General features: G+C 41.2%; 1 pseudogene; it reads right to left on the minus strand.

The window, feature by feature from the left end:
• Positions 1 to 7,017: 7,017 nt before the first annotated feature.
• Positions 7,018 to 7,698, minus strand: LOC147442620 (transcription factor ILR3 pseudogene; annotated as a pseudogene).
• Positions 7,699 to 8,937: the final 1,239 nt, after the last annotated feature.

Below are 8,937 nucleotides of genomic sequence, written 5' to 3' on the forward strand. Positions count from 1 at the left end.
TTTTTAAATCAATGAGGGAAGACCTAAAAGTCCCTTGCTACTTAAAGTACACGGGAAGATCTTTTATGCAGATAAGGACAGTCGTGACCTATAAGAATCTTTCCAAAAGATTGAGGAGGCTATATCCATCTCCCAACAAAGGCAAAAAGCTGCTATTGACAAGCACAGAAGGGCCTTAGCGTTCTAAGAAAATGATTGGGTCTTACTTAAGTTTCCCAAGGCTTGATTGAGAGGCAAATGACGGGCAAAACTCCTACGGGCCATCAAAAGTATTATGCTAAACTAGTAGAAAGATACTATGGTCCTTTTCAAATCTTGAAGCCAATCAATGAGATGGCTTATCAACTCAAGCTGCCAAACCATTGGCTCATACACAATGATTTTCATGTGAGCCTACTGAAGCCCTACAAAGGAGAGCCACCAAGTGAGCCAACTATTGAAGGACCCTCCCAAAATCAAAGACCAAGAAGAGGTGCTACAACCCGAAGCTATCCTTTAGCATAAAGACAAGGTACTACACCATGATAAGATTATCCAATGGTATCTTATCAAGTTCAAAAATTATCCTTTTGAAGATGCTAGATTGATGCAAGAAATACAGCTTCTTAAGGATAGAATGAACCTTGTCAATGCTTACAATGCTATGTTAGAGTAAGCAAATGTAGATGTTTCTTATAAATGATGAATGTTTTTTTTCTAATAAGATCAATTCTATTTTTATTGTGCAAAATTTAACTAGTATGCATGCTTAGAATCATGTTTGTGATGAAGATGTCTCTCAAACACATAGTAGAATTTGCCACTCTACTTGGAAGAATGAAATAGACTAAAGAGTAGACATGCTTATGGCAGCTACATCGCCCAACCATCAAATGGATTAGCCATCCATCTTGGAATGATGTTGTAGGGTAAAAAGGGATCCTCTACCCGCTAAGAAACATTGAGTAATGACTAACTCTTTATCTCTTCCACCTCATACTCGAGGACGAATATGATTTCAAGAGAGAGGTAATGTCATGAAATCTAATATCTAACCAACCCAAAAGATTTTCTCATATCAAAATGATAATTTGATGTGGGAGAATAAATGGGAACAAGGGCTAGAATATAGACATGTGCTTACGGGTCTATCTTAACACGGGGCCAATGGTAAAGGGGTCCAAATGAAACATGGTATGTCAAAGAAAAAGGCTAGCTAATGGATCTTAAACAACTTGGAGTTATCTTCATTAAAGACATTGAAAGGTTTGTGTAGAAGTCCTTAGACCTTTGGTTAAAGCTAGGCCTATGATTGAGGTGCATGATATTTAAAAATTCATGAGATGCTTGATAACTAAGGTGAAACTTAAGCTAGGCATGTGCTTGAAGGTCCAAGTCAATCCCTACAAGGAGGAGGCGAGTCCTTGAAGCTAGGGGGATGGTAGAGAGATAAGCCATATTCTTACTAACCCCATTCTTGTTGTCTTGGTGCTTAAGCAAGTAGGGGGCCAAGCAGCTTGGGCTTGAAAGTCAAGATGCAAGCCTACAAAGGAGGGAGCGAGCCATGCAAGTAGGGGGGATGGCTGGATGACTTCCCTCTCTCCCAAAGGGCCCCCCTTGTTCAAGAGGCAAGAAGGACACATGTCAAGCGGCTAGCTAGGTCTCCCTCAAGGAGTGTCCAAAGCCTATTGGTCGACCCAAGAACTAGGGGGCTTGGTTGCAGTATATACTCTCCCACACACACATACACACATACACACACACACACACACACACACACACACACTCATTGTGTGAGTTGCAAAGTGCAAGAGCTGCATCTCCTTCTCCAAATCTTGTAGATAAGTTGAGAGCCTACACCAACACTCTTGTCTATGTAATGCAAATCCAACCAAGAGCTATGCTCCAATGCATAAGCTTGCCATCTTCTCCATCTTCATTACTATGATGTTATGTATGCTAAGCAAGAAGAGTGATGATAAGTGAGGAACTATTTCTTTCTTCTATGAATTTTTTGTCCTCCTCTTCCCTACCCTCATTCCCCACTAGCTCTCTCCACGTTTGAAGGTGTTTGAGGCCTTGGGACTGAGACTGGGGATGGTTAATGCTTTTTACAAAGTCTATGTGATGCTCATGATGAATGAATCTTTCCACCTTCATTCCATCACCTAGGTCACAAGGAACACAAATATTGTATTGTACCAATTCTCTCTTGATGGGAGAATCTATTAGACAAAAGTCTATTGGAGGGGGGACGGACTCCACATAAATCTGGTCGTCAATTGTTGTCAAGTTCTGTAAACTCTCTCTCTTGCAAAAGTATTGTTCATGCCAAGTTAATTAAGTATTATGTTTAAGCTGCTACCGTTCAATAAGATCACCCTCTATGTTCTCAAAGTAGTCTCACAAAAATTCTCTCTCTAATTCTCCTAATTCCGTTATTCTCAAAGTTCATAGGCCATTTCCATTACAATAGCTATTTGTGCGGTCAATGTTCATGATCACTAAAAATTAGGATCAAAGAAGAGAGCATGAGATGACCACGGCGGAGGGACCTCTTGCAAGGCATGTTGCAAAAAGATGCGCCGTGATATTCAACTAAATGACAAGTTTTTGGAGTTGATCACTCTTCTAGAGCTTGGCAGAACTCCCAAAATCGACAAGATAGTTATTCTTTTGGATGCACTTTGTACACTAAATTAGAAAAATGCTGAAGCTCAGTAGTTAAATGAGTCGAATGAAAAGCTTCAAGAATCTATAAAAAATTGAAGATAGATAAGGGCAAGCTTCAATATGACAAGAAAAGGTTAGAGGCAGAGAAAGAGAGGCTGGAGTAACCTATGAAGTTAATGAATAGGATATCTATCACACCTTGCTGCTTTGCTTGCATTTGCTGCTCAAATCCAAGTTGCTAGTGGCAACGTTGCATCTGTTCAAGATTCTCAAGTAAGGAACTAGGCACGTGCCGATGGACGCCTCCGGCTTACTCGATAACTCTCATGATCACATGTTGAGGCCGCCAGTGGCATAGGCTTCTGGGTGCTTTATGTGAAAATGCCCAATTTTTCCTATATGTTAAGAGCCATGAATTTTTCTCAGATTTAGACACGATTGGTGCCAACTATCTTATAAATCATTTGTCACAATTCATATGAAGTGTAATTGTGAAACGAATTTGTTTATCTCAGCTCTTTTCTTCCCTATCAATTTTTTTCATTGAAGTAAAAAGATGGGCATTGAGTAGGCAAAAACTTGCTTACTATAAAAAAATAGAGAGAGAGAGAGAGAGAGAGAGAGAGAGAGAGAGAGAGAGAGAGAGAGAGAGAGAGAGAGAGAGAGAGAGAGAGAGAGAGAGAGAGAGAGAGAGAGAGAGAGAGAGATAGAGAGATACAAAGTCCCGCGAAGTAGGGTAATACTAGTAGCCAATGACATTGCAGATGGTATATCAAGGTGAGGGCATGTAAGTTATAATTCTTTTATTGATATGCATGCCGAGTGTAGTGTACTTTTGAAGGCACAACATGATCTTGACTAGTTTCCCATTACCATGTCATCTCTTGGAGTACATTTAATGCAACATATACATGGAAATGCGAGAAAGTGGGTTGTTTCTAAAATCATCACCTATGCTTGCATTTTAAAGACTTGGTGCATAGTGCAAGAACTTGACAATATAAATGGAAAACAAGAAATATGTTGAGCACCTTAACCAACAATTCCCTCATGGACATCCCACACAAAATCATATGCATGCAACTATATTCTATTTGATCCTACTATGGTAAGACCTTTTCAGACACACCATATGGCTTTAACAAAAATCGAAGAAATTTTTTAGCATGAGCACCATCGACGTGCATGCGAGACGGACTATCAAGTGGGAGGTGAACATCTAACAAGTGGCCTAGGGGGAGTGAAATATAGAGTTGAGAGAGTGGAAGATGAACCGTTCACATCACATATCCTAGAGAGAGAAAGATCGTGAGGGCGTTTACAAGTTTTCTAGTGGTGGAAGTTGCCTAGGTGGATGGCTTAGATAGTGGTGTGATACTTTGAGAGCACAAGCTAGGCAAGTGGACCAAATAATAGAAAACTTAGAGCAACAATGCATCCTAGAGACTCTTTCTTTTTGAAAGGTAGCTCTCCTCTAATATATGCAAATAAAGTTTTTGAAAATGATACTATCTAAGATAGTGTGCCTAGTATCGAAAGATGAGAAGTCATTCCCAAGCTCATAAACTCCATGCACACAAAACCATTAACAAATCAATGGCCAAATAGTCGAGCTTGACATGACACTTTGTGTCCTATAACATGAGGGGGACATGAGCAAGCTGGTGTGATTACAGAGTGTGCCCATTGTGAAAAAAATCATGCAATGAAAGTCTTTTGTAACACCCATGTGCGCATGAAGGCAACACAAGTGCAAGGTGAGGCCAAGGTAATGCTCTACGGGTATTTGAGGCCGTGGTGAGGAGATAAGGGGGCTTAAAGGGGCAATGCGCTCAACGCAGAGAGAGAGAGAGAGAGAGAGAGAGAGAGAGAGAGAGAGAGAGAGAGAGAGAGAGAGAGAGAGAGAGAGAGAGAGAGAGAGAGAGAGAGAGAGAGAGAGAGAGAGATTCTAGCTCCGGTACAGTTCCCTTCTTATTTTCTCCAATGGATGAGACAAAGTACATGTGGGAAACACAAATCGTCAATGGTTTAGTGTGCATGAAGTCTATGCACTTGGAAATGAATTCTTAGGTTTCCATAGTAGGTTTCCATGGTAGAGAGATAATCCATACTCTTACTAACCCCATTCTTGTTGTGTTTGTGCTTAAGCAAGTAGGGGGCCAAGTAGCTTGGGCTTGAAAGTCAAGATGCAAGCCTACAAAGGAGGGAGGGAGCCATGCAAGTAGCGGGGATGGTTAGATGACTTCCCTCTCTCCCAAAGGGCCCCCCTTGCTCAAGAGGCAAGAAGGACACATGTCAAGTGGCTAGCTAGGTCTCCCTCAAGGAGTGTCCAAAGCCTATTGGTCGACCCAAGAACTAGGGGGCTTGATTGCAGTATATACTCTCCCACACATACACACACACACACACTCATTGTGTGAGTTGCAAAGTGCAAGAGCTCCATCTCCTTCTCCAAATCTTGTAGAGAAGTTGAGAGCCTACACCAACACTCTTGTCTATGTAATGCAAATCCAACCAAGAGCTATGCTCCAATGCATAAGCTTGTCATCTTCTCCATCTTCATTACTATGTTGTTATGTATGCTAACCAAGAAGAGTGATGATAAGTTAGGAACTATTTCTTTCTTCTATGAATTTTTTGTCTTCCTCTTCCCTACCCTCATTCCCCACTAGCTCTCTCCACGTTTGAAGGTATTTGAGGCCTTGGGACTGAGACTGGGGATGGTTAATGCTTTTTACAAAGTCTATGTGATGCTCGAAGGGAACTGTCCCGGAGCTAGAATCCCTCTCTCGCTCTCTCTCTCTCGCTCTCTCTCTCTCTCTCTCTTTCTCTCTCTCTCTCTCTCTCTCTCTCTCTCTCTCTCTCTCTCTCTCTCTCTCTCTCTCTCTCTCTCTCTCTCTCTCTCTCTCTCTCTCTCTCTCTCTCTCTCTCTCTCTCTGTGCGTTGAGCGCATTGCCCCTTTAAGCCCCCTTATCTCCTCAACACGGCTTCAAATACCCGTAGAGCATTACCTTGGCCTCACCTTGCACTTGTGTTGCCTTCATGCGCACATGGGTGTTACAAAAGACTTTCATTGCATGATTTTTTTCACAATGGGCACACTCTGTAATCACACCAGCTTGCTCATGTTCCCCTCATGTTATAGGACACAAAGTGTCATGTCAAGCTCGACTATTTGGCCATTGATTTGTTAATGGTTTTGTGTGCATGGAGTTTATGAGCTTGGGAATGACTTCTCATCTTTCGATACTAGGCACACTATCTTAGATAGTATCATTTTCAAAAACTTTATTTGCATATATTAGAGGAGAGCTACCCTCCAAAAAGAAAGAGTCTCTAGGATGCATTGTTGCTCTAAGTTTGCTATTATTTGGTCCACTTGCCTAGCTTGTGCTCTCCAAGTATCACACCACTATCTAAGCCATCCACCTAGGGAGCTTCCACCACTAGAAAACTTGTAAATGCCCTCATGATCTTTCTCTCTCTAGGATATGTGATGTGAACGGTTCATCTTCCACTCTCTCAACTCTATATTTCACTCCCCCTAGGCCACTTGTTGCATGTTCACCTCCCACTTGATAGTCTGTCTCACATGCACGTCGATGGTGCTCATGCTAAAAAATTTCTTCAATTTCTGTTAAAGCCATGTGGTGTGTCTAAAAAGGGCTTACCATTGTAGAATCAAATAGAATATAGTTGGATGCATATGATTTTGTGTGGGATGTCCATGAGGGAATTGTTGGTTAAGGTGCTCGACATATTTCTTGTTTTCCATTTATATTGTCAAGTTCTTGCACTATGCACCAAGTCTTTAAAATGCAAGCATAGTTGATGATTTTAGAAACAACCCACTTACTCGCATTTCCATGTATATGTTGCATTAAATGTACTCCAAGAGATGACATGGTAATGGGAAACTAGTCAAGATCATGTTGTGCCTTCAAAAGTACACTACACTCGGTATGCATATCAATAAAATCATTATAACTTACACGCCCTCACCTTGATATACCATCTGCAATGTCATTGGCTACTAGTATTACCCTACTTCGCGGGACTTTGTATATGTCTCTCTCTCTCTCTCTCTCTCTATATATATATATATATATATATACATATATATATATATATTATAGCAAGCAAGTTTTTGCCTACTCAATGCCCATCTTTTTACTTCAATGAAAAAAACTTGATAGGGAAGAAAAGATCTGAGATAAACAACTTTGTTTCACAATTACACTTCATATGAATTGTGACAAATGATTTTCAAGATAGTTGGCACCAATCGTGTCCAAATCTGAGCAAAATTCATGGCTCTTAACATTTAGGAAAAATTGGGCATTTTCACATAAAGCACCCAGAAGCCTATGCCATTGGCGTCCTCAACATGTGATCATAAGACCTATCGAGTAAGCCGGAGGCATCCATCGGCACATGCCTAGTTCCTTACTTGAGAACCTGGAACAGATGCAACCTTGCCACTAGCAACTTGGATTTGAGCAGCAAATGCAAGCAAAGCAGCAAGGTGTGATAGATATCCTATTCATTAACTTCATATGTTGCTCCAGCCTCTCTTTCTCTGCCTCTAACCTTTGCTTGTCATATTGAAGCTTGCCCTTTTCTATCTTCAATTTTTTATAGATTCTTGAAGCTTTTCATTCGACTCATTTAACTACTGAGCTTCAGCATTTTTCTCATTTAGTGTACAAAGTGCATCCAAAAGAATCACTATCTTGTCGATTTTGGGAGTTCTGCCAGGCTCTAAAAGAGTGCTCAACTCCAAAAACTTGTCATTTAGTTGAATATCACGGTGCATCTTTTTGCAACATGCCTTGCAAGAGGTCCCTCCGCCGTGGTCATCTCATGCTCTCTTCTTTGATCCTAATTCTTAGTGATCATGAACATTGACTGCACAATAGCTATTGTAATGGAAATGGCCTATGAACTTTGAGAATAACGGAATTAGGAGAATTAGAGAGAGAATTTTTGTGAGACTACTTTGAGAACATACAGGGTGATCTTATTGAACGGTAGCAGCTTAACCATAATACTTAATTAACTTGGCATGAACAATACTTTCGCAAGAGAGAGAGTTTACAAAACTTGACAACAATTGACGACCGGATTTATGTGGAGTCCGTCCCCCCTCCAATAGACTTTTGTCTAATAGATTCTCCCATCAAGAGAGAATTGGTACAATACAATATTTGTGTTCCTCATTACCTAGGTGATGCAATGAAGGTGGAAAGCTTCATTCATCATGAGCATCACATAGACTTTGTAAAAAGAATTAACCATCCCCAGTCTCAATCCCAAGGCCTCAAACACCTTCAAACGTGGAGAGAGATAGTGGGGAATGAGGGTAGGGAAGAGGAAGACATAAAATTCATAGAAGAAAGAAATAGTTCCTCACTTATCATCACTCTTCTTGCTTAGCATACATAACATCATAGTAATGAAGATGGAGAAGATGGCAAGCTTATGCATTGGAGCATAGCTCTTGGTTGGATTTTCATTACATAGACAAGAGTGTTGGTGTAGGCTCTCAACTTATCTACAAGATTTGGAGAAGGAGATGGAGCTCTTGCACTTTGCAACTCACACAATGAGTGTGTGTGTGTGTGTGTATGTGTGTGTGGGAGAGTATATACTGCAACCAAGCCCCCTAGTTCTTGGGTCGACCAATAGGCTTTGGACACTCCTTGAGGGCGACCTAGCTAGCCACTTGACATGTGTCCTTCTTGCCTCTGGAGAAAGAGGGGCCCTTTGGGAGAGAGCGAAGTCATCCAACCATCCCCCCTACTTGCATGGCTGGCTCCCTCCTTTGTAGGCTTGCATCTTGACTTTCAAGCCCAAGCTACTTGGCCCACTACTTGCTTAAGCACCAAGACAGCAAGAATGGGGTTAGTAAGAGTATGGCTTATCTCTCTACCATCCCCCTAGCTTCAAGGACTGGCCGCCTCCTTGTAGGGATTGACTTGGACCTTCAAGCACATGCCTAGCTTAAGTTTCACCTTAGTTATCAAGCATCTCATGAATTTTTAAATATCACGCACCTCAAGCATAGGCCTAGCTTTAACCAAAGGTCTAAGGACTTCTACACAAACCTTTCAATGTCTGTAATGAAGATAACCCTAAGGTCTTTAAGATCCATTAGCTAGCCTTTTTCTTTGACATACCATGTTTCATTTGGACCCCATTACCATTGGCCCCATGTTAAGATAGACCCGTAAGCACATGTCTATATTCTAGCCCTTGTTCCCATTTATTCCCCCACATCAAATT

The sequence above is a fragment of the Adiantum capillus-veneris genome, chromosome 14, assembly GCF_014529385.1.
Source record: "Adiantum capillus-veneris isolate H3 chromosome 14, ASM1452938v2, whole genome shotgun sequence".
NCBI lineage: Eukaryota > Viridiplantae > Streptophyta > Polypodiopsida > Polypodiales > Pteridaceae > Adiantum > Adiantum capillus-veneris.